The sequence below is a fragment of the Suricata suricatta genome, chromosome 1 (genome assembly GCF_006229205.1).
Source record: "Suricata suricatta isolate VVHF042 chromosome 1, meerkat_22Aug2017_6uvM2_HiC, whole genome shotgun sequence".
In the NCBI taxonomy this organism is placed as follows: domain Eukaryota; kingdom Metazoa; phylum Chordata; class Mammalia; order Carnivora; family Herpestidae; genus Suricata; species Suricata suricatta.
The window spans coordinates 13,609,229-13,635,902 of NC_043700.1; the positions used below are offsets into that span (position 1 = coordinate 13,609,229).

At 46.1% G+C, this 26,674-nt stretch overlaps 1 protein-coding gene across 1 annotated transcript in view; it reads left to right on the forward strand.

Moving 5' to 3' along the window:
• Positions 1–349: 349 nt before the first annotated feature.
• STOX2 (storkhead box 2) overlaps positions 350–26,674 on the forward strand; it is a 263,796-nt gene continuing 237,471 nt past the window's right edge. The window contains exons 1-5 of the transcript XR_003906613.1: positions 350–826; positions 921–1,013; positions 2,017–2,162; positions 21,413–21,514; positions 24,885–24,969. The gene's annotated coding sequence lies outside the window, so the exon portion shown is untranslated. Of the gene's footprint in view, positions 827–920; positions 1,014–2,016; positions 2,163–21,412; positions 21,515–24,884 lie in introns of the transcript that reaches the window.

Genomic DNA, 26,674 nt, shown 5'->3' on the forward strand with positions numbered 1-26,674 from the left:
CACGCACGCGCTCCCGCGGTGTGGCCGTCACAGCCCGCGGCGGCCGCGACACGCGCGTTCCCGCCGCCGGCAAGCCGCCGGGCCGCGGTTCCCGGAGAGGCCCCCGCTGCGTTCCCGAAGCTGGACGCACAATGCCTCCCAGGGACTTTGCAAAGCGCACTTAGGACGTGAAGCGGTGTCCCGTCGACCTTTTCTTCCCGGGAGGCAGCACGGTCCGGGAAGACGCTTCTGGCTCGGGCCACCACCCTCTCTCCAGCCGCCCCGGGTCCCAATCCCCGCCCCTCACCGCACGCCCCCTCGCCCCCCACCCGCCTCCGAAGCCCCACGGCAGCGGCAGCGAAGTGAGAAAGTCCGCTTCCCAGAGCACAGCGTCGAGTGTCTAGAAAGGGAGGCCAGGGCTGGAGAGCCCGGGCGGGGGGCAAGGCCTCCTGGCGGACCCAGGAAGGTGCAGCTGGGAGTCGCGCTCCCAGAGGGGAGAGCGTCTGCGATGCTGGTGCCAAGCGGTGCCCCCCACCCCCCAGGCCTCCTTCCTCCTTCCGGTGTGTGGGTTTCGCCAGATCTGGGCGCCCACTCCAGCGCGGCCCGAGCCTCGACCCACAAACCCTTGGGAAACCACCTGTCTTCCGGATAGATAGGTCTGGTCCTGGAGAAATACCTAGTAGCAGGGGAAAACCGGCACTCCGTATCATTGAGGAAGAGAGCCAGCCACAGAACATACGATCCTGTTTGAGAGGACAAAACCAACATGGCGCACACATACCCAGAGCGGTCCGAGTGACCGGAAGTACACACACCAAACTAAGAGTTTGGGGATACTGGATTATAGGTGATTTAATTGTCTTTATCTGTTATTCTGATGTGTTTTCAACAGTAAATGTGGGTTTTCTAACAAGAATAAATGATAAATGTTATTTTTAAAGGGAAAGTATCACAGCTGCCAGTGGGAAGAGAGTCAGTGGCCGGATCCTGGCCGTGACCTTGCTCCTTTGTGACCCACGACAGTCCCCTTGGAGGTAAGGTGTGTGCGGGGCCGAGTGATATTCGAGGATGAGGATGTGATTAAGCAGTTTATATGCCCACTCACAGCTCTCTCTTCCTATTTGAGAAGGTCTCACAGGAGTAGTAGGTGGATCTTGGCCGTATGATTTTGGGAAAAGGTAAAAGGTTCTATATGTCTAAATCTAACCCTGAAATTCCCTTTGGGTGAAAGAATGGTTAGGTGTCTGAGACATGAAACATTCTACTCAAGTTGGAGGCACAGACATGTCTGCTTGTGAGCTGTGATCGCAGACCACCCCCTGAGAAGCACCGTGCCTAGAGGTACAGGCCTGCCCAGAGGGGCCCGCTGGGGGCAAAGCATGAAGGGAGGGAGACCAGCAAGGTAAAACACAAAGATACATTAAAAAACATTTTTTTAATGTTTATTTAGTTTTGAGAGAGGAGAGAGGATGGGTGGGGGGAGGGGCGAGAGGGAGGGAGACAGAAAGGATGCAGGCTCCGAGAGAGCTCTGAGCTGACAGCACGGAGCCTGATGCAGGGTTGGAACCTATGATCCGTGAGACCACGACCTGAGCTGAAGTCAAATGCTCAAATGAGTGAGCCACCCAGGCACCCCCAAAAGGATACATTTTTGAAGGGTCATTATTTCCCTCTTCAAGCTAAGCCTGGAATGTTCATTCCCACATTTCAGTGGCCAGCGGAAGTAAGGAAATGTCATCTCCCGGGCTGCCCAGGGAGTGGCGTTGGTGTGGTAGACAGAGGGTCATATCTGCCACAGGGATCCTTCAAGTCGCAGCTGCATCTCGCCCTCTCCACAGTCTTCATGGTCCTTCTGTTGCCCTCCAGAACCCTCTAGCATTTTCACCTTTTTCCTCTCCAGAGGGAGTTTGACACAGTCATGAATGGCCAGGAGGTGACTAAGATGCTCAGCAGTGTTTTACTTACACTGTCCTTGCACATTACTAAGAACCGTAATGTGGATGAAATACCAAAGTTAACCCATTGCTTGTTACTCAGGTTACTGAACTGGATACAGAGAAGAAAGATAATCCAGAACTGAGGCCAGCTGCCTTATCGGTTTGGTCAGGAGGGAGAAAGTTCTCTCCACCAGAGCAGCCTGGAAGTCCAGCTCGCTGCCTTCAGGAACTTCATCCTGGAAAGTGGTAGGTCAACACCTACTATTACTTTTTTTTTTTGAAGTTTGAACAAGGATTTATTTACTGTTCAGACTATTTTTTTTAAATGTGTGCTTCCTAAGAATGGAATTAAAGCACCTGACGCTTGTAGAAATTGCTTATTCCATTTCTAAAGATCTTGTCTTCAGTGTAAAGATGAGTTCAGAACATTTCGTCATACCAGAAGCTGGGGAATAACCAAATCTTGCTAGAGTCATGCCAAAATGACCTTGGAGCCAACTGACAGAGGCTCCGATAGATCTATAAACTCACAGTGGCACTCAGATAAAAGAAACAAAGAAACTTCATAGACTATGTTGGAAGATGTTTAAGAATCATCTTAATTTGCTTTTTGTTTTTTAAAGTTTACTTATTGAGAGAGCGAGAGAGGGAGTGCGAGCAGGGGAGGGGCAGAGAGAGAGAGAGGATCCCAAACAGTCTCCATACTAACGCTAACGCAGGGCTCAGTCCCACAAACCGTGAGATCATGACCTGAGCTGAAACCAAGAACAGATGCTTAACCTACTGAGCCACCAGGTGCCCCAAAACTGATAAAGAAAAAGAAAAAAAAAATCAAGTGTTTGTTTTGCTGTTGCTAAATGAATTGTACTTTACGGTAACCAAATAGTTGATAGAATGATTTCTCCTATGGGAGCATGCCAGCTAGTAATGACTCTTACTTGTCAATAGCTGTGACCTGTCAAAAAGAGAGGCAACTTGAAACTATATGCCTCCTGATGGAAATACACAGTTCAGTGAAGTAATTTTGCCCAAAACTTGATCCTGATTCTGATAGTGCTTCTAGATATAACTACCATATTCGGAAAGTACGGTGAAGTATTAAGTAACCTGAGGTTCTTGGTAAGTGGCAAGTGAAATGAGATTGACTTTGAACTAATCATCGAAGTTGAACGATGGGCACATTGGCACTTCAGTGTGTATTTTGATTTTTTTTGTAAGATATTTTTAGTATAAAAAAGGCAGCTAGATTATTAGTGATTTCTTAAAAATTTTTTTAAATGTTTATTCATTTATGAGAGAGAGAGAGAGAGAGAGAGAGAGAGACAGATCATGAGTAGGATGAGTAGGGGAGAGGCAGAGAGAAAGGGAGACACAATATAAAGCAGGCTCCAGGCTCTGAGCTGTCAGCACAGGCCCCAACACGAGGCTTGAACCCACAACCGTGAGGTCATAACCTGATCTGAAGTCAGACACTTAAGCCACTCCGGCACCCCCATTTTTGCATTTTGCTACCTGTTGTCCCTGGGGGGCAAAGTGCCTCATGGAAAGAGATTATTTTCTTCCCCCTCATTCTACTCTACCCTGCATGAATGTGGTGGGTGAATATTGGTCACAAGTCAGTAGGCAAGCACCTGGGTGGCTCAGTAGGTTAAGTGTCTGACTCCTGATTTCAGCTCAGGTCACGATCTCACAGTCAGGAGAGAGAGCTCTGCGGCAGGCTCTGATAGGGCGTGGAGCCTGCTTGGGATTCTCTCTCTCCCTCTCCCCCTGCCTCTCCCTCACCTCAAAGACAAAACAAAACAAAACAAAAAATAAAACACTGTAAAGTGTGCTACCTAGAAGGAATTTAACCTAATGCTATGAGAGGGTCAGGATTTGATTTGCCTTTTTCTCTTGTAACAAGAATTGGCAGAGATCTTGGACCTTACGAGAGTTTAATGTTTAAGGGCATGTTCTGGATTCAGCCAATGCTGAGAAAGCTATTTGGCCATGTAGTAGTGGATCCAGTCTTTTGCCTCACCGTTTACGGGATTCCATTCAGTCCACGGGGCGTGGTAGAAATGAATGTGTCTGAACTGTGTGTCGGAGGGAGGATGTCCCTTTCTGTCTAGGTACTCCGTGAGTGACCGCAGTCTGGTCATTCGTTGGTCTCTCAGTCCAGCACACGCCCCACGGGGACGGGTGGGAACTTGGTGGAGCAAGCTCGTAGGAGAATCACAAGAAACAAGTGCTCTTTACTTCAAGGGCAACTTCCCTGGATATGGACGCGGTGCTTTATCTACTCAGGCTTTCCTTACCACGCCTCGGAAGACAAGTTAAGAAACCTACTGGGTATTTCTGGCCATCTCAGCCTAGAGTCCTGATTGCCTGTGAATAGAGACTGTGGATAGAGATTTTTTTATTATACCCTGAGTTGTTCATTCATCCATGTAACAGATGCTTACTGAACACTAACCATGTGTCAGGTGCTCCTTTAGGCCAGCTCAGGTGCATCAGTGAGTGAAATACACCAAGATTCCTGCCCTCGTGGGTCTTAATAGGAGTACAGATAATAAACTATAAACATAAGAAGTAAATTGTAAGGTATTTTCGAAGGTGATAAATGCTCTGGAAAATGGAAGAGTACAGTAAGTCATTGAGGGGCTGCGGTGGGGCTGAAGTTTTAAACAGGAAGTTACAGTGGGCTTCACTGAGAAAGGAACATTTAAGCAGACTTGAGGTGGAAGAGGAGGTTGGCAATGAGCTAGTTGTAGAGACTGTGTTCCAGGCTCAGAGAGGAAAGGAAATAGGGGGGGGGGAAGGGGAGGAAGAGAAGAGGAAGAAGAGCTAATTCCAGTATTCTGCAGCAGGAGCACACCACAGTTTCAAAAAGTGTCGGAATAGCGTAGAGAGCAAGGTGGACAAGGGCTTGAGTAGTAGGAGATGAGATCAGGAGCAGGAGATTTCGATCTTGTAGAACCTTCCAGGTCATTGCACAGACTTGGCTTTTCCTCTGAATGAAACAGGAACCAGTGGGGAGATGCAGCAAAACAGTGACAAGACCTGAGACTTTGCAGGGTTGTCCCCGCTGCCGCGTTGATCCTAGACCATTGGGATATGGAGATAAGGATGAGAAGCAGATGTCGCAATGGTCCCAGTGGCCGGAGAGATGGTGAGAAGGTATCAGATTCAGGGTAGAATGGAAGGGACTTGCCCAAGATCACATGGCTGGTTGGCAGAGCCAGGTGAGAGCCCGTTTCCCCCAAACTACACGCTCATGCTTGCCACACTGCTCCTCCCCTAGGTTCTCTTGGTCTCACCGCCGTGTAGGAACACAGGCTTCTGCACGTGATTGTTCGTCACCTTGGAACCATCAGCGCATATTAGTACTTACCTGGCTCCTACTCGCAGCACCGTTCCCTCGGCAATGCTCTGGGGCAAGAAGGGAGTACGGCAGGTGTCTGCTCGTTGCCAGCTGCCGACGTGGTGATTTCTAAGTAATTGTTACAAAGCTTCTGGGGCAAAATCTGCTTTTCAAAGGAATGCCTAGGAACGCGATACCGGTGTGCCCCGTGTGGATTCCATGCGGAGATTCTGCCCTGAGCACGATAAGCATCTGCTCCTGCCCCATGGCTGCTGGAGGAGGAAGCCGATGAGCCACCACTGTAATTACAATCACGATGCTTTCCTCTTACCCAGAAGGTTTCTGAGGAGGTGGTGACTCTGATCTGTTGCTTGGCAACCTACTCACTGAGTCGTTCTCTTTCCCAATTTCCAGTGCTATCAGGCCGGGGAGAATTCTCCTAGCAGACACTCTGCTGAATCTTGGCTTTTAGATTGTAAGAGGCAGATCTGGATTCAGATCTCTGACCTAAGGGATGATGTCAGGGGACCTGAAAAGCTTCAAAGTTTTAAGTATACGGGACACAGTCGCTTAAGCCTTGGCATGACTTCCTAAGTGGCCCTCCCGGCAGGACCCCGAGCATGTAAGTGCCAGAAAGGCATGTTTGATCCACTGCTCTGTCTCTAGCTCCCAGGACCGTCCTTGACACATCAGAAGGGACTGGGGAATGTTTATTGCATATATATAGGTAAACTATAGATGTACTCTTTGGAAATGTTTATCTCCCAGTATGTCAGATTTCTTTTTCCTGTTCTTTCTTATTTTCTTGTCTTTTCTTCCTCCCCTTCTCCTCCTCCTCCTTTCTCACTTTTATACCTACTCTTGAGAACTCCTCCCTCCCCCCACCTCTGCCCATTTGTCGTTTGCCTGCTATCATTCTAGTCATTCATTCAAGAATTGGCCCATCCGAATGACAACTGAAACCACAAGCCACAACCATGTACGATTCCTGGAAGCTTCCCAGTCCCAACACACAATGTCTTGAAGCATTTAAGAGGAGAAACCAGAACCCAAGTGATTCCAGCTGTGCCCTTCACTTTCATTTCCAGCTCCATAGAAATTTGGGATTGACTGGAACACAGGGTAATGTGCGTTAGTGATACCAATGGTTTTGTCAACACACAAGAATGAGGTCTTACCAGACGCCATAGGCACATGGGCCTGTGTGATCTGTGTAATTCAGCCACCACAGGCTGACGGGCCCTCTTTCCCTTTGCAGCAATCTTTTTGTCTTTCACCAAGTTCTATGTCCTGTGCCCCAGTGAAAACTCCAGACAGCATTTTCCAAGTCAAATCGAGTGATCAAGGGATGCCTGGGTGGCTCGGTTGGCTAAATGACCAACTCTTGATTTCAGCTCAGATCATGATCTCATGGTTTCGGGAGTTCAAGACCTGCATCACGCTCTGTGTGCCAACCCCCAGAGGTGCTTGGGATTCTCTCTCTCCCTCTTTCTCTTTGCTCCTCCCCCCACCCAAGTTCTGTCTCTCTCAAAATAAGTAATTTTTAAAAAATCAAGTGATCCATATTGAAGTATACATACATTTATTTGCTAAAAATGCTTAAGCTGAGTTAGTAGGTTGTCAAAATCTAGGACAACATTCAAATCTCTGACCTCTCCTGGACTAAATGTCCGAATGCTTGAGTGAATTGTTTCATTAGTCGTCCTCACACTGGACCAACTTCTCTCCTTAGCCTCTCCATTTCTGTCAGCTGTATTGTGCTCTTGTGGGCTCTCAAGCTCCCAGCTGGGAAGAAGGGAAGACGTGTTTCCTCCGTATTGTAACTCAGGAATGCCAGAAAGTTGTCTTCCCTTTCCCTCATCTTCTCCAGGCAGATTCTTCCTGGTTCACTGATGACTGAAATTTCGTAATTTATTGTTTTGGCTTAAATCCAGGAGGAGGAGGAAAAAGGTGTAAGTTTCTTCTTTTCTAGTGCTGACTGTGCCAGGTACAATCTTACTTATGCCTTAGTCCCTTTCATAAATGAGGGAAGTTACGTGATTTTTTTCAGGGTCACAAAGCTGGTAAATAGAAGAGATTATAGTTAAACCCGAGTTGGGTTGACTCTAGAATCTAATTTATCTACCATTCCAGAGTAATATTTCTGTGAGCCTAGCACTGTATTTGTCTTATTAGATATATGTTCTCAAAGTAAATAATTTGATTAGTTGCTGATGGAAGCGCCCCCCCCCCCATGCTTCCTTACAGTTTATCATTGAGGTACACTCCGCAGGATTTGTGATGCCTGAGGTCTTTCTTTGGGTGCAGAGCCTGTCTTCCCAGAGATGTTAGTGTAGCAGACTAAGAGTTCAAAATAAACCCCTCACCCCAACCCGAGCCATCCTCAATCAGTGACTGACTGAAATGGTGTACTAAGACCGAAGTCCCCTCGCCCCAGAGGTGGGTTAACCCTCCCCCACGTCTCTCCTCTGGCCTTAAACTCCAGTTGTCTACAAAGAGATGTGCTTTATAATACATCTTTTATTGGCTGCCATTCTTTTCCTTTCTTGGTTCCTAAATGACCCATAGATGTTTCCTGGGATCCTTTCCAGAATAAACAATCTGCACTTGAATAGTTTTCTCAGGATTCTCAGGGTCTGCTTCTTCAGAACCTAAACTAAGGCAGTTGGTAACTGTCTGGTTTTTGTTTTTTTTGTTTTTTTGGTTTTTTTTATTTGAAAGAGAGCACACATGGGGCAGAGAGGGAGATGGAGAATCTCAAGCAAGGTCTGGACTGTGAGCACAGAGTCCAACGTGGGGCTTGAACTTTCAAGCTATGAGATCATGACCTGGGCCGAAATCGAGAGTCAGACACTGAACTGAGTCACGCAGACAGCCCTGTACCTTTCTATGTACAGATTTTCAGGAGAAGAAGAATCAGCAGACATTGAGATCATCAAACATTAGCGGGGGATAAGAAGAACCCGTCAACTCTCATTTGTTTCCAAATAGCTTTTACTAAGTCAGCTGTTCATTCCTTATCTCATTAGCTGTAGCCAGGGAGATGAAGTCATGTATTTGTCTATGAACAAATATCATTCCAGTTACAGGGAACAGGGATAAAGCAGTGCACTCAGGGCACTAAAATGCCTTACCCTTATGGAGGCTGTATTCTAGTGGCTGCAAGAATATAGGCAAATAGAAAAAGAGCCAAAATAGATCTCTTGGAATTAAATAATACATATTTGATATAAAACATTTATTTGATACACTTAGCAGAAGAAAGGATCAGTGAATTTGAAGACAGATGGATAGAAGTCATTCAAGCTGAAGCAAATAGAATAAAAAGATTTGAAAAACAAAGGCTCAGTGATTGTGGGACAGTTCTAACATGGGCTCCCAGAAGAAGAGGAGAGAGAGGAAATATAGCAGAACAGTTATTTGAAAAAAAATAATGGTCCCACATTTCCAAATTTGATAAAAAGTATTTCAACCTATATACCTAAGAAGCTCAGCATATCCCAAGCAGGATACATTCAAAGAAAACTATCATTAGGTAAATCATCAGCACACTGCTAAAAAACCAAAGATAAGCAGCCAAAGAAAAAAAGGCAGATTGCATATGGAAGAATAATAATGAGAAACAGCGGAGGTAGAAGATAATGGAAAAACATCTTAATAATGTTTAAGGGGGAAAAAGCTTTCAACTTAGAATTTCATATCCAGTACAAATATCCTAATCATCCAAGATGAAGCCGAGTGAGTTATCTGGATACTTTACAATGTGAAAACAATGGATTTGGTTGATTTAATCTCCAAAGTACATCATATATGCAGTAGAAGATGATTCTGGAACCAATATGCCTGAGTATAACTTCATTTTTTAAAATTTTATTTATTTTTATTTTTAATTTTTTTAAACTTTTTTTTACTGTTTTTCTTTATTTTAGAGAGAGAGAGGGAGAGAGAGCATGAACATGGGAGGGTCAGAGAGAGAGGGAGACACAGAGTCTGAAGACAGGCTCCAGGCTCTCAGCTGTCAGCACAGAGCCTGATGCGGGGCTCAAACCCACGAACCATGAGATCATGACCTGAGCTGAAGCCGGATGCTTAACTGACTGAGCCACCCAGGCGCCCCTTTTTTGTTTCTAAAAACTGTTTAATTTTGAGAGAGAGAGACAGAGTGCAAGCAGGGGAAGGGCAGAGAGAGAAGGAGACACAGAATCTGAAGCAGGTTCTAGGCTCTGAGCTGTCAGCACGGAGCCCAGTGCAGGGCTTGAACTCAGGGACTGTGAGATCATGACCTGAGATGAAGTCAAATGCTTAACCAGCTGAGCCACCCTGGTGCCCCTGCCAACTTCTTCGTCCAACATTCACGAGCTGAGAGAACTTGAACAAGGTCCTTAGTTTCTTCCTGTCTCGTTTTCCCATCTGTAGCTATGTAGCTTCAAACTACATGGAACGTGTCTTGTAGCAATAGTATCCACCTCCGAGGGTTATTGTAAAGATTAGATGCCTTGACCCAGGCACCATGCTTAGCATGATGTCTGGAAAATGGTACTCGCTCAACGAACAACGTGTATTGATTTAAAAAGCAACTGTCTAAACCGACTGAATGAACCAGGCGGAACAGGACCTTGCGCTAGTTACCTAGGGCTGCCAAAACTAAGTACCACTAACTGGGTGGTTTTACACGGCAGAAATGTGGTGTTGTCTCGCAGCTCCGGAGACTGGAAGCCAGCGGTTCAGGTGCGCACAGAGCCGTGCTCTCTCTGAAGGCTCTGGGGGAGGACCCTTCCTTGCCTCTTTCAGCTCCTGGTGTCTATTGGCACTTCTCGGTGGGCCTTGGCTTGTGGCATTATTGCCATCTCAACCTTGGTTGTCACATGGCCCTCTTCCCTTGTGTGTCTATTCCCAAATTTCTCTCTTTTTCTAAGGATAGCAGTCATTGGATTAGAGCCCACCCAAATCCAGTGTGACCTCATTTTAGCTTGGTTATATCTGCAAATATTCTCTTTCAAAATAAGGTCATATTTACAGGTTCTGGGCAGACAAGAATTTTGGGGAGACTCTATTCAACTGAGTATAGACCTCAATTGTCTGCATCTCTTGACAACTTGCTGTGTATAGGTCAGTTTCTATTTTTCTTAAGCCCCTTTAGGCAAAATATTTTAAAATTCTTCTGCTTACTTTTCAACATTTTCAAATCAGATGTACTGATTCCAATTGTGCTTTTCTTTTTCTGGCAGGCTTACGCCATCAAATGTGTGTCACGGGGGTCTGTAATGAGGTTTGAAGTCTGCTAAGCTCTCTGGTAGTTGGGTTGCCACTGGAGAGTTTGTCTTTTTTCTTTTCCTTTATTTGTTTTTTACCTGTCACTTCTTGCTGATGTTAGCATTTGTGTGTGGGTAAATAAATCCTCTGTCATTTCTAATTTCTGTGAGTTAGAAAGCCAGAACTCCCAAGTTTGCCATAACTGTAGAATTTAGCCTTAAACGGTCTCAGTAACAGGCTGAAGGGCTTCCCTTGAACAGAATAAATTATATTGAATGCAAGTGTTGCATTCAGCACACCGGAAAATAAGCCAGAATTCCAAAGGTTTAACTAACTTGGCACTTGTTGAGAAAGCTTGAAATCAATGAGACAATATTATAGCTCATTTAGACAGGAATAGAGTCAGTTGTGGGCACTGAGAATGCGTTCCTATTCCTTGTGATTCGAGGTCAGCTGGTAACATTTTGGCCTCACAGCTAAGGGCAGAGTCCCTGTCCCAGAGCACATGCTCTCTTTGCATTGTCCTTATGTCTGCCTCTTCTTTTCTGTGTTGAGTTTTTCCTTTTTATTATTATTTTTTAAGGCTTGTACCACTAACCATGGCTCGGTCCCTTTGTTCAAAGCTAAGTCTTGAAGCAGACAAGTTTCATTAATTGATTTCTTTAGAAAACCTTGCTTCTCTCCAATATAGTCTACAAAATGTGGGCTGCCTGCTTCGCGGGTTAAGAGAAATGGCTGCACTGAGCTCTGTTGGTCTGTCCCTTTGTCCCTCTCTCTCTACCTCAAGCATTATATCTGGTGCCTATAATCTCTACTCTATCAGAAGGCCCTTTCCTGCTTTCCTGGTTCCCATTTATGCATTTGCGGTATAATTGGGTTGTAGATGAGTGAGGCGTTACTGTATTTATTCAGTCTGATAATGTGTAGAGGCTCAAGTGATAATGGAGTGCACAGTTCTTGTGTCACTGGGCCTCGGATTCCCAAGTCCATTAACCTCTGGCCCCTTTCTACCAGGATTCAACAAAGAAGTCAGAAGTTTAATTCCCGAGTAGGAGAAAATTGCCTGCGTAAATGTAGATTCTTCTAGGCATTAAAATGAAAGCTCAAATACTGACCCCATTGTGTCCTGCAATGGTCTCTTCTGAGAAGAGGATCAGTAGGCTGTTTCCACTGAGCATATTTTTAGACACTCGGCCATTGAATCTAGTTTGGCAGGTTCGCGCCTGGCTCTGGGTACAACATGGCCACGTTTGACTTTGCTGCCTTTGCAGCTGCCGTCTGATTCCTCTGCCTGCTGATAGTCCCTTCTCTGCCCCAGGTTCCCCGCTGGAGCCGCTTCTGTAGGCAGCGCCTAATGCTCCAGAACTTCCCACTTCTAGAAGCATAGGCCTGTCCTATGTTCTGCTTCCTCAGGGTTGAGCTAGGTACTGATACAGTGCAGAGTCCTGGAATGTTCGAGCTAGAGGAACTCTAGAGGTAAATTAGATGGGTTAATTTTGGTTAAGAACCAACAAAGGATATATGTATATGTGTATATATATGTATGGGGGTAGGCAGGTGCGTGTGTGTGTATGTACACATATATACACCCACAGATACACTAGAAGGATGACGTAGTGCTGGCGTGCTGTGGGGGAGCCTTCCCAGTGATTCCACATCAAAGATTTCCTCTCTCAGAAGACCTGCCCAGTAAGTGATACACAGCTGAAATGATCTCTCTTTGGTTCATTGAACCACCCAAGACATAGCATTATACCAAACAGGAGACATTAGTGAGCCATTATCTTCCTAGAGAATTTTGCTATGAGAATTCCCTCTTTATTTATGAGGGCGCAAGTCTCCTTAAAATCTTGGAATTCAGTAATTTTTTTAAATGAGAATTTTTATTTTGGCTAATGAGCTAATCACATACAGTGCAAGAAACGCATTCAGTACTTTTAAGTAACGATTTCACAATGCCTTACATACTGTAGGCGTGCTCAGTATGTAATGATTGATGGATACATTGATAAAACAACTATTCGTGCCTTACAAGAGGTCTCTTGGGAGAAATATGTTCAGAAGTTACTGGGCCCAGGGATAGAGAGTGAGTCCCCTGGGCATGCAGTGGCTTTCTGTTTTGTTTCTCATACATTTCTCATGTTTAGGGTAGTTTGGTTTGTTCCCACGCATGCAGTGCGCACCTACTCTCACTGTGTTTTGCTGTTGTTAGTGAACGTGAGGAACTCTAACCTGTGAAATGCTAGTGTTCTCTTCACTGCGTTGGTTGCGGGGAGAGGAAACTGAGGCATGCAGTGGCCGGGAGCCCCAGGGGCTGGACAGCTGCGCCTCTCTGAAGGCCACGGGCGTCTTTGGGGGGCGCGGCTCCCACGAACAGCCAGGCTCACAGGTCCCTCTCCCCCAGCATGAAAGGAGCATCACTCCGCTTGGACCAGGCTCACCCACAGTGGATTCTATTTATCATTCTTTCCTCTCCCTTTAGGGTCCTGCCGGGCAGGAATGCTGCCTTGGCCCCCCCGGCTGCAAAGAACAACAGCTTGCTCTCAGGGAACCATAAATATTTGGAATTTAAAGTGCACTGGGAACTTAGAGAAGAAAAGAAAACAACATCTTACAAAACTAAAGTTTGAGAACAAGTTAGCCAAACCCTGGATTCCTTGAAATGCATTTGATAAGCATTGCATTAAAGTGACCTTTTTGCAAGAGTTCCTGGAGAGTGATGGTTAGTGGTTCTTTTTTTTTTTCTTTTAATGTGATAAAAATTCACTCTGCCAGCTGAGCATGTACTTTGGGGTGAGAGTGGGTTCCTTTCTCTGTGGGAGACAGAAGTGTTGGAGTGAGGCCCTCTGGGGGAGTTCTTGCTGCTGGCTGCAGCTTTGATGAAGGCTTAAGCTGAAAGATACATCAAGTTTGAAATACATATTTTACAAGTGGGGGGCGTGGGCCGGCGCGCTGGTTCCATCAGGCATGCACCGAGCATCCTGTCACGCAAGGCGGGAGAGGGGGGTTGGGCTTACTGCTCAAATCCCTGAAGGGACGAGGTCCCCTCACTTACCCTTAGGAGCAAAGTCACACAGCTGCTGAGATCTGTCTAAGCCAGGAAAATAAAATTGTCTAATTCTGAGGAAGGCAAAGAGGAACGTTGCACAAAGAAAGAACAAAATAATCATTTGGCTGAATTGTTTGGTGAAGTTTTAGTGCTTCCTCCTCCGTAGTCCTAAACAGGATCTCCAGGAGCCGCGGTTCACGGGGCACAGACCAGAGATCTCCAGGCCAAGGGCACGACAGACTGTCAGGGTCAGAGGCAGGAGCTTGTACCCAAAGTCGCCACATCCTTGGGCGGAAGGAGTCAGGGCTGGGGCTGGGGGCTAGGAAGCGGGGAGAGAGCAGTGGCAGCCAACCAGTCCCTTCAGATGCCTGCCTGCCGTGGGACTGTTTTCACGCCCCAGCCCTCCTCCCGCCCAAGACCGCTGTCACTGGCCGTGGGGCTAGCCCGAATTTCAGCCTGCGGGTTAATATCCCTGTGTTCGTTATCCTTCCTCTCCACCTCTCACAGAGGGAAAAATCTGGTGATAACCAACCTCAAGGGGAGCGCTAGAAGGAAAGAGGGACAGAAAGCATCACCGAAGGCCCAGAGACGTGGGAGGCAGACACTCCGCTCTGGCTCCCCTTGCCCTTGTGGGATGGCTGGCTCCGGCCCTTTTTACCACCGACTGGAGCCCCAGCTCTTTCTCCCCTTTGTGCCTCCGACCTCTGCCAGCTGCTCCACCAACCGCCCCCAATCCTGTCACCTGGAGCACAGTTCTGATCCCAGGTCTCCACATCCAGAGTGGCAAATTCTGGGAGTCTACAGGAGATGTGAGAATTGGATAGCATATTCCAGGGATCAGTTTGGATCAGAGTCTGATAGTAAAGAGCAGTTTTTTTTTTTACCTTACATTAGGCAAAATGGTTCTATTTCATATTGCCTTATGATTAGTGTTGCCAGATGTAGAAATAAAAATACAGACGCACTGACATATGCTACAACGTGGATGGACCTTGAAATCAGGCTAGTGAAGATGCCAGTCACGGAAGACCACGAGTCATATGAGTCCGTGAAGGTCACGTGTCCAGCATGGGCAGCTCTGCAAAGACGGAAAGTGAATTCGGGGTTGCCTAGGGCTGCAGAATAAGGGGACCCTGGGGATGAGGAGTGACTGAAATGGCTACAGGGTTTCTTTTTGGGGTGACAAAATGTCTTAAAATTAGGTTGTAATAATGGCCGCACAATTCCATGGTATGCTAAAGTCTGTTGCCTTGTAGAAGTAAAACAGTGGAATGATACATGAATATCTTAATAAAGCTGTTTTAAAAAGTATAAGATGGCAATTAAATTTGAATTTCAGGTAAACTATGAAAATAAATTTAGCACAAGTATATGCTATGTAATATCTGGGACATATTCTAAAGAATTTTTGTTATTTACTTGAAATTCACATTTAACTGGATATCATATATCTTAGTTGGCAATCCTACTTAGGATTAAATGTCTCAGAAGGCACCAATAAGCAGCAAAAGTAAGAAGAAATAGTTCATGAGATGTCATTTAAATGAGATTGATGGGGACCCAGCACACTTTGGGGCATCAGAATGCTTAACAATTAACCAAGGCCAAGAACGTCTTGATTTAATGGTACTTATTTTTAAAAAGTCTAATTGTAGCTGCCATTGCAGAGAAATCCAGGAAGAAAAGAAATACTTTTGAAATTTCTACACTAAAAATTTCTTTTTTTTATTTAAAAAAATTTTTTTTAATGTTTTATTTATTTTTGATACAAAGAGAGACAGAGCATGAGAGGGGGAGGGGCAGAGAGAAGGAGACACAGAACCGGAAGCAGGCTCCAGGCCCTGAGCTAGCTGTCAGCACAGAGCCTGACGCGGGGCTGGAACCCACGAACCTGAGATCTGACCTGAGCCGAAGTCGGAGGCTTAACTGACTGAGCCACCCAGGCGCCCCAACACTGAAAAGTTCTAAAAATTATAGAAAATGTTTAGAAGTGAGACGAGCTGGATATTTTATAAGCGCCTTCTGATCTTTACATTTAATGAGCGCCACTGAATCAGAAACATCTTGGGGGAGCGCGTTCCTGACCTGTTCAAGTAGATGAAAGATTATTATACATATTTACTGTACAGGTGTTCTTACGCAGTGAGACTTGCTATAAAGTGAATATCGTCATGCTTATGGGATTAAATGAAGGCAGCACCTCTGAAGGTGTTACATGCATGTATCACACACAGGCATATGTGTATACAGGTGATACTTGTAGATATCATATACATGCATGTGCACACACGTGTACGCACATATGTATACAGGTGATGCATGTGTACATGTATATCATACACACACCCACTCACTGTACATACGCATTCCTGCATGTTTTGTATTATTTTAAGGAGACGTCTCAGGTTGCCAGTTCAGGTACGCGGAATTGTTTACGTTTGCACTCGCATAATGGCCGTCTCTACAGAATGACTGCGTCCCTGCTTTGATCCTGGAAAATCTAGCATAAAATTGCTCCAGCGCATAAATCAGCTCCAGATTAGGTAGCAATTATTAGCAAGCTGTGCTTGCAAAACTCTTACTCAGGCTCTTAGGCCAGTGATAACGGCAGCCAGTGTTGTTTTTCTTATCTTACAGTTGGGAGAACAGAAAACTGCAGTACATTTTTCTGAATTTACTAACTTTATAAACTGAAATTCAAATATGTTGGGGTTACATGGTATGGCATATAACCAAACCTTAGATTTTTTATTACATATTTTGAATAAATAATAGGCGTTGAGTTAATTCCTTATACTGTGAAAGGCCAACTTTCCCAGTGATATTGGTGAGATAAAGGATACCATTTTTTAAATAAAAATTATAGATTAAAATATTAAAATTAAATTGGCAAGTTCTATGTAAATTCAGTGGAAGAGACCGTCTTGCCCCTTGAATAATTTCAAGGAGCATAAATGATAGCGGCATCAGTGATGGATGTTACACGCCGTCTCAACTGTGGGGGATGGGTGTTCAGAACGCTTTTCCTCTCCCAACTATGCCTGGAGTTTTAAAAAATAATTCATGTAGATCGGACATTGAGAATGAGATTCCTAAGAAGCCACTGCATAATTGTTCTCTTTTAAAAAGTTCCTTTTAAGGGCTGAGGTCTTTCTATAAGAAAGAGATTTCAAAAAGAGAGTGTATTTTTTTTTTGAAATAAGAAGCAAAATTTAAGAGTATAAAGAGCATTTGGGGATTGAATCTGTTTAAAAGAAGAAAAATTCAGGCAGCGTATACTGTTCCTTAGATTCATGAGGGTGCTTCCTGCTGAAGCTCTCCAGGACTGGGAGTTTGTGGGGACGGGGCGGGGAGAATGCTCCCCCCACCTGCACTCTATCCAGGCATCCCCTTTTTCCTCCTTGGATTCTGGCCCCAGCCATGATAATTAAAGCCACAATACAAGTGAAGAAGTTCAAACTTCTCCAAAGATAGGAAGTATTGGGTCATAACGGAAAAGTCACAGAACCAGTGGACTCGATAGCCCGTGTAAGTGGAGAGTGTGCACACTAGATTCAACCAAAGGGACTGATACTACAGGAGAAGGAGCAGCTGGAAAGAGGAAGGTTTTGTGCTTGCATGGCTAAATGATTTAATTAGAATCTCTCATTAAAATTAACCACATCTCCCAGACTTTATTTAGAAGGCAAGAATATTTGCATATCACAGTGGTACACAAGACTGGGGAAAATATGATCCATGATGTTCCCACTTGGGATTCTTATAAAAAGCAGAGAGAGATGAACTTCAAAAGAGCTGGAGCTCTTAGACGTGAATAACAAGATAACCCATTCCTTTTCACTCATTCCTAAAGACAGAACATATTTGAAATCGGTACTTCTGTTTCTTATTTTCTTTTCACCCTGTAGCAGAAGCTTTCTGTGCTATTTCGTTAAAGTTTTAGTGTCACTACCTTTGGGTCGAGGTAACCAAGTTACCAGGTTTCAGTCAACCAAATAAGGAAAGTGCTAGAGTCACTACCTGCCACTGAGCTAGCACACTGAACACAGAACACAATTTATATTATGCCAACACACATTACTATATATTTCCATAAACAAACTCAACCCAGTTCAACATTGTGTTCCTTCTACTATGATCCAACACGCTTATTGTACTCACAAGCATGCCCTCCAAGTTTCTAAGATTTGTAAAATCTTGCAGTTCTTCTGGAATGTATGGCCTGGGTCATATGTTGTACCTGGTGGGGCCTGTTGGAATTTGGATCTGGTCTAGAAGGAGTAAGTTCACCCTGAGGATGGTCACCGGTCTCTGTTTAAAGCCTTGGAAGAGACCATGTCAGGATCTTCAAGCACAGGGATGAAAGCTTTCTTAGACATCAGAGAACAAATTTCTCCTACTGGCAAAGAAGACCCGGCAGAACTTGGGGACTCAACGTCCTTAGTTGCGTTGACCTCCTATATGTCCCCTTCCCAGTTTTTAGGCTCCTCCTTCTTCCCGATTATTGCCTTTACTTTGGCAAAAGAGATCCTTTAAAGTTGGAAATTCCATTGGATTGGACTTTGGGTTTGGCTTTCAGAAATCTTGGCCCCATAGCTATGGGAAAAAGGTTTGGTTTGGGGGCTAAAAGGCATAGATTTCTTGTCCGTTAGAACTTGAGTTAGGAATTTAAAGCCCAGAGCGTGTCATTTCCCCCCCAAATTCTCCAGAATGACACCAAACAACCCCACTACATATATGAAGTTTTTTATGGGAGAAACCACTCGATCACCCAAAGCTTTGTTTGTTATAGACATTTGATTGCCGGTAACCATTAAAGTAACTTTTGCTGTGCATCTCACAGACTACCATTATCAATTATAATTAATGATCCTGGCCATTAATGCCTTTCAGTTGAATCAGATCAGAGAACCAATTTCAGATTACCTAGAACTGGTTCAGAGAACACAGTCTCTGGGACCACTTCTGACACCAGTTTCCCCCTATGTCCAAGTTCAGTCAGAAAAGCCAGATCGCTGTAAGTGATGCAGAATAATGGAATTATTTTAGGAATCAGACCTTACACAATTGTAGAAGCTGCGGCTCTATCTGGTGATCATCCCGAAGTCTCTATAGGTAACCTAGACCAACTCGTGGGGAAGGAAAGCTAGATGTGAAATGGCATCGTCAAGAGCAGATTGTGACCCAGGAGAAGGAACCAGAACCCGTCCATCGGTTCCTGCTCTAACCCTGATAACACAGGGAACCTGTAGGAGGAGCTGGCGGTCTTCACCATGGACTGTGCGCACGCCTGGCCGGGGACTCCGAGAAGCTGAGAAAGGAATCTGGTAGGAAGTGGAGGAGTCGCCTGGCCCCTGCCCCTGCACCGGGGGAGCCCGCAGATCCCCCGCCCCCCTGGCTCCTGCCCCTGCCCCTGCACCGGGGGAGCCCTGACCTTCAGAGTGTAAAATATGGCAGGCGCTTCCCTCCTGACTTCCAGATGATCGCACAAGCTTCTCCATGCCGAGAATATGCAGGGAAGAGAATGCTGGAAGTGTAGTTTCCGTTTCGCTAAGTTGATACCAGACAGTCACCATAGCAGCAAATAATCATTATTTCCCATTACCATGCAGTTTATATTCTAGTGTGAAAATACATTAAAAAATAAATATGTATATACACACACAGCTATGGGTGTGTTTGTGTGTGTGTTCCTTATTACAACCTTCTGACGTAAGTGCTTGTATTCTCTCCATCTTCCAGATGAGGAAACTAAGCCAGAAAAGGCTAAATATTTTGCCCTTCAGCCCCAAGTATTAGTCCTACAGCTACTAGGTACCAGATCCAAGTTCCCAGTCACAACCCATGGCAGGAGTGCTACTCTGTTCTGTTGATTCTGCACGAAGCCTGCGCCAAGCCCTCACACTGCGCGCTGCCTTGGGGGTCCCACACACGGCAGCGGTTCACTGCATTCATACCGGTTCGTCCTGGGACTTACTATCGCACTTATCGATGATCATCCCCGGCCGGACATAAAGCCGAGAGAGACAGTGTGACTTCCAGCGTCGCGTGCGGGCGCCGCCGCTAGCCGCCTGCACCGAGCAGGCCCCGTAACTTCTCGCTGGGCTCCTCCATGCCTCCCATGGCCGGAGCGAGGCGCGGGCACCCGTGGCCTGCGCAGCACTGAGTCCGAAAGAAACCTTTTCTCAACGGCTTTTGTCAGTTCTTTGAAACGTGCCGAAGAAAAGAGAAAACAGGGCTCCTTCGGGGGTCCCCTGCGTGCCGGACTCGTGATGATCACGTAATCCAGACAAGCAGGGGCAAGAGAGCAGCTGGGAAGAAGGGGCCCACGCGGAAGCCGGTCAGACGGCGCTCGCGCTTCGACCTTCCAGGAAGGAGGACCACGCCGCAGGATTATTAAGTGGATTCCTGCAGTTCGCTCAGCCGATGGGAGGCCTCAGGGGCTTGAATCTTCAGGACCAGGCCCTGCAGTTGTGTATGTCCCCGAATGAAAAGGGCTCTTGTTGGCTCCCGTTTGGATTGATTTAACAGTCGGCCCCCAGAAAACGGAAGGGGGTGCATGACATTGAGGGGAAAGGGGCCCCCGCCCAGCTCCCATCACTTCGGGCATCGGCTGTTACTGGCTCCCATGAAAACACTGGGAGGGAAGTTGTTTTGTGGTCAGGTTTCCTTTTTAACATCATCACGGTTATATCTGCAGTATTTCCTCAAATATGTGAGGGGAAGGGAGCGGTGACTTCCTAAAGGAAAGTATTTATATTTTTAGACTGAAATGTGCTTTCATAAAGCTTTTCTTAAAAAAATACATTTAAAAAGGTCTGAATAACAAGAAAATACCTCTTAAACCATAGTTAAGGCAGTGTGGCCTGTAAAATACAGTTTAGTGGGGAAAAGCTGAGCAGTTTTGTTTTATTTCAGAGGACGAGCAGCAAGGAAAGGCTCCTGGATTGTGGGATTTCGGCCTCCACCCCACTTTGCTTTGAGTTCTCTTGCTTTAGGCTCACAGGCCGGCAGAGTCAGGAGAGCCGTTCGCTTTGGGGTGATAGGATCCAGCTCCCGCTGTGAGTTATAGAGGGGGTGTGAGGGGGGAAGTGGGGGAAGCCTGGAAGGGCGCTCTCTTGTGAGGACACAACCCACACTGCTATAAACGTCCATGGATCTTAGCTCGGGACGATCCTAGAGGGCGTCCATCCCGTCCAGTGTTAGGCCTGTTGTTAGTCACGTCTACCACAGGGTGGCGCCCTGGCGCCCACACGCTTCATGCGCCACCCTGGGGAGCCAGTCCAGCACCCATTGGTGCCGTAGCCTCGTTTCACAAATGAGCAGTCTGTGGTCTAGAGAGGTAATGGGACCCAGAACAGCAGCCAGTGTAAAGCAGAACCCACTTGAGACATGTGGCTTAAAGAGGGACACTGTGCTGTGCAAGCGTGGGTGTAGACGGGCCGACAGAGCTTCTTGGTATGCTTTACAGGGCTCTGGGAAGACAGCCGCCCTGGCCCTCCAAACCTCTCTTAGTTGCCTATCCTGAAGTCCTTTAAAGAAGATACAAAATTTTGGGGTGCTTGTGTGGCTCCGTTGGTTAAGCATCTGACTCTTGATTTCAGCTCAGGTCATGATCTCATGGTTCTTGAGTTGGAGCCCCACCTCAGGCTCTGTGCTGACAGCATGATGCTGCTTGGGACTCTCTGTCTCCCTCTTTACCTCTCTCTCTCAAAAATAAATAAATAAACATTTAAAAAAATCTTTGTCTCAGAGTAACATATGAATGCTCTTTTAAAAAGTAAGAACTAAGCGTAAATATGCCCAAAGCTGAGGAGATGTGGTAATGCGTAACTGTCCATTTCTGAGCAGATTTGTACGTGAGAAGAAGATGTGACGTGAAATTTCCTGGGACCAGAAAGTGTGCCCCGAATAGAGAGAACATCACAGGTCACAGATGGAAGACTCTGGAAGGTAGGGATTTTGTTCCTTAAAACTTTTGTTATGAAAGTTTCAAACATTCATAAAAATTAAAAGAATAATATAGTGGTCATCCAGATAACTACCATTTTTATTTAAAATTTTAAAACTTTATCCCCCCAACGTTTGTATCACCTATCCATGCATATACATCTGTGTGTGTGTGTGTGCGTGTGCGTGTGCGTGTGCGTGCGCTCAGTGATGAACATTTGTCTAAGAATATGGAGGGAAGACAGGAAAATACCAGGATGCACTGCGGAGACATTTAGAAGTTACTCCGGGTCACGGAGTCAGAGGAAGGAACTAGACCCAAGATTTCTGGGATGTCAGAGTCCGCTCTTTCCTCCGTACAAACCATGCTGTTCTTAATCACGATGATTCATACCCACTGCTCTGGTCACAGGTGGGAGCCCTCCGGTTGCTGTCACAGAAGGCACGGCATGTCCACTGCCACTCTACCTGGTGTTACGGAAAGAGGGAAATGCCAGGGGAAGAGGGCGACACAGGACGCTAAGTGTCCTGAAAGCCCAGGTCTTTCCAAGGAGTTACAGCTCAAAAGATGAGGTGCCGTGTTTTCGCTTGCTGGTTCTTTGGAAGTTTCGAGCAGGAAAAGTTGGAAACACTAGCTGGAGCTGTCAGTGTGTGAGGGAGAGCCGGAGAACCAGGCGGTGACGCTGTGTGGCACCTGTCTCTCCTCGAGGCTTCTCAGCGGGGGCTGCCTCTTTCTGGGGTTCCCTTCTTGCCGCCTTTCCAGCTGGGTGGGGAGCCCCTCACCCCCACCCCGGGCTTGCTCCTCTGCTTGCATTTTCACTCGGGGCCATGGCTTCCTGTTTATTTATTTGTTTCCCCCGCCGCACCACAGATGTCACAATGGCTGAAACTGTGTCCTCATCGGCTTTATCAAGCTCCATCCCTGCCACCGGCAGCCGTGCAGTAACGTTTGTTGAGCAAATGACCAGAGACCATAAATGTGCAGAGGCTTGGACTTTAACTCAGTGCCGTCAGGCTTAACTGCACATGGGCTAACGGGGAGCAGGCTTTGTTTTCATTTCATTTTACGTTTTATTTTCCAAGAGTGAGAGGCTAGTGAAGAGCTGGACGGACACCTGAGGGAGAGACAGGGGCTCGAGCAGGGTGGCAGGTGGCCCACGAGAATATTTGAGGAGCTAAAGCCAGAAAGATATGGATTTCTTCCAAAGAGTTTACTGAGTCCTGTGCTGTAGGCACCAGGGATGGAGGGTGCACACCGCAAGCTGGGGAAAATGCCAGCGGCAAGAGAAGGACATGGGTGCGGCCACAGCACCCTTCCCCTCCCCCGCCAGCAGCCACGACATTGCTGGGTTTTAACAAAGGGCAAAGGTGATTGGTTCAAAATAAGCTCAAACGCACCCTCAGCAGGCCTTTTCTAGTCGCCAAAGGAAGAGGTTTAAGTTTCCAGAACAATTTTTAATATAGGGGCACCTGGGGGGCTCAGTCGGTCAAGTATCAGACTTCGGCTCAGGTCGTGATCTCAGTTTGTGGGTTCCAGCTGCGTGCGCGTCGGGCTCTGTGCTGACAGCTCGGAGCCTGGAGCCTGCTTCGGATTCTTCTCTCTCTCTCTCTGCCGCTCTTCTGCTTGTGCTCCATTTCTTTCTCAAAAATAAGTAAACATTTAAAACATACATAATATAAAATGTATTATTTTAACCCTTTAAAGTGTTTTAAAAATTGTGGTAAAATGCACATGCCATAAATGTACCATGTTCATCATCGTAAAGCATATAGTTCAGTGGCAGTAAGTACTTTCACGCTGTCGTGCGGCCAACATTGCCATTTCTCCCCGAACCCTGGTCGTCTTCCCCAGCTTCGTACCCAGAACAGTAACTTCCCGCTCAGCCCTCTCCCCAGCGCCTGGCCGCCCCGTTCTGCTGCATCTACCTCGATAGTGACTGTCACAGTAACTCTAACTGCTGGGGCTCCCGCGTCTCTGAGTTTGACTCCTTCCGGTGCACGTGTAAGTGGAGTCAGACAGTCTCTGTCCTTTCGTGACTGCCTTATTTCACTTAACCAGTAATGTCTTCCAGCCTCATCGGTGTGGTAGCACGTGTCAGAATTTCCCTGCACATTTTTAAGGCCACATGATGGAATAATAGTCCCCTGTGTGTACAGACCACGTTCTGTTTACTCATTTGTCTGCCGATGGACCCTGGGTTGCTTTTTGGCTCTTGTGAATAATGCTTCTGTGAACACGGATGTACAAACGTCCCTCTGAGAACCTTGGGGCGTACACCCGGAAGGGAAATTGATGGATTCCGTGGGCTTCTATGTTTGATTTTTTGAGGAACCACCATACTGTTTGTTTACAGTGGTTGCACCGTTTTACATGCCACCAGCAGAGCACAAGGGCCAATCTTTCCACGCCCTCACCAACCCTTCTGGTTTTCATATTGTTGTTGTTGTTGCTGATTTGTTTGTTTTGTTTTTGATGATAGCCACCCGAATGAATGAGTGTGAAGTGGTATTTCACTGTGGCTTTGATTTGAATTTCCCTGGTGATTAGTGATGTTAAGCATCTTTTCATGTGCCTGTTGGCCATCTGTATGTCTTCTTTGGAGAGATGTCTATTCAAGTTCACTCGTTTATAAATCAGAGTGTTTTTTTTTTTTTATGTTATTGTTTAGTTGCAGGAGTTCTTTGTATTCTGGACACTAAATTCCCACAAGTTTTAACCAATGTCCTCTTAGTATCAGCCAAGGGTTGATCCTAATCACACATACTCATTTCTCCTTTTTCTCATGGACGAGTCTGGATCCATCAGGGGGACAGATTAGGTCCTCCATGCACACTCTGGTTCTGCCAGCTCCCACACATTCACCCACTCCCTGGACCTCAGCACGACCCCCTGCACTCTTCAAGATCCATCTCAAAGGCATGTCTTCCCAACCTCCATTTAAAACGAATAGTTTCTTTTTTAATTTCTAGAGTAGTTGGTCTTCAAACTTTCCAGTCAAAAGATTTTGGAAGACTGCTTAGCCCTTATCAGATGATCAAGCTGAGGGGCGCCTGGGTGGCTCAGTCAGTTAGGTGCCTCACTCGGTTTTGGCTCAGGTCATCATCTCACGGTTGTGAGACGGAGCCCTGCATTGGGCTCCGCGCTGACTACTCAGAGCCTGCGTGGGGCTCTCTCTCTTCCTCTCTCTCTCTTCCCTCCCTTGCTTGCACTCACTCTCTTTCAAAATAATAAATAAACTGAAAAGAAAAAAATCAAGCTGATGATACTCCCAGCTTTTTAAATTGTAAGTTTTAATAGATATAAGTGAGATTTAATTTCCAGAGTGTTATAAAATTGACAGTTTAAAATACAATTGTTGTGTTTCTCTTTTAGATGTATCTGGGGGTACAGCATTCCCGCTGAAGGCTCCTTCTGGGCCGGGTCCCAGAGCGTCCTGCGTGCGTGCACACTGTCTGCTCCTTTCGCCTCCACCCTTAGCCATTAAAAAACATACAAGAACAGGCTTTTTCCTAGTAAGAGTGGAATGAACGTGCCAGAAGGCAGTGAGACTGTAGATGTCGGTGGGGTCCAGAAGGACGAGCGCCCCGCTCCCCCAAGCAGAATGTAGAGACAACCTCCGGTAAAGGGTAGAATGAGATTTCGTTTCTACCACTCTGATGTAATGGTGGCCTGAAAGGTAAAGTACTGTGAGTCAAAGGAAACTAGAGCTGTATTTCTTACTGATCTGGGGGCGCAGGAAAAATGTACTGAGATACAGACTAGCGACAAATGTATAGAACATAGTCTTCTTACTCCTCTCATTAGACATGGGCTCTGAGAATGGAGATTGTGTCCACCTTACGTTAAGTGTTTGCACACTTGTGCTTGTGGAACAAGTGTGTGTGTGTGTGATGGTTAGGGCGACTGTGATGTGTGAAGAAGAACCTTCCTGATTCCAGACAACTCAATCAGTATTTCCACCATTTGATTTGATTGATTTACGCCTTTTTTTGGGTCCTATTTTGGAATCACAAAGTCTTTCATGAGTGTTGGGAAGAAAGCATTTTCACTGAGGAAGAAAATGAACTTAGGGAGCAAATGAATAGGAAAAAGCAGAGGGCACTTGGGTGGCTCAGTCAGTTAAGTGTCTGACTTCAGCTCAGGTCATGATTTCATGGTTTGTGGGTTCGATCCCCACGTTGGGCTCTGTGCTGACAGCTAGCTCAGAGCCTGGAGGCTGTCTTCTGATTCTGTGTCTCCCTCTCTCTCTCTGTCCCTCCCCTGTTCATGCTCTCTCTCTCTCTCTCTCAAAAATAAGTAAAACATTTAAAAAAAAAGAAAAAGCAGAAATTGGAGAAGGTAGAAAAGTACTGATAAGAATGAAGGAAATTGTGAGAAGAATTTCTACCCACTGGGGAACCAGAAGGAAGCAAGAGGTCAGGTCGAATTCACTGGGCCATCAGACAGCAGCCCAAGGGGGCCTCCAACTAAGCACAGGATGGCAGTCTAAGGCTCTCAGATTTAAATCCATTTCATAAATGGGCTTTCAAATCCAGTTAAATGGGGCCAGAATTATAATAGCTTAAGTTAAGCTGTTAGCTGAAAGCTGAGGCCTGGAAGTTTACTTATTCCTGTACTTTTGATCAGAGCATCAGTAGTTGGTTAGACATGGCAAAAGCAACAGTGAAGCAATTTTTTATCTTCAGAATGCGTGAGCAGGTGAGCTTGCTGTTTATAACACACCAACCTGTGCCGTTTGTTCTCTTAGGTTAGTTCTGAAAGGGTGCTGTGCTGCCGTGCCTGGGTGGCTCAGTCTGTTGAGCATCTGACTTCGGCTTGGGTCATGATCTCGCTGTTTGTGGATTCAAGCCCCACGTCAGGCTCAATGCTGACGGCTCAGAGCCTGGGGCCTGCTTCAGAGGGCCGTCTGTGTCTCTCTCTCTCTCTGCCCCTCCCCTGTTCATGCTCTGTCTCTCTTTGTCTCTCAAAAAAATAAATAAAATGTAAATAAGAAAAAAGAATGAAAAAGAAAAAAGGGCGCTGTGCAAAATTGCCATGTTCCAGCCTTGAAATTAGGGCTTAGATTAATAAGGTGCCTTGTGTTGGAAAAATGCGTGGGCAACGTAAGCACCACGAGAACATACATCACGGCCTTGACCTTCCAAGGTCACTGGGGAAGGGAA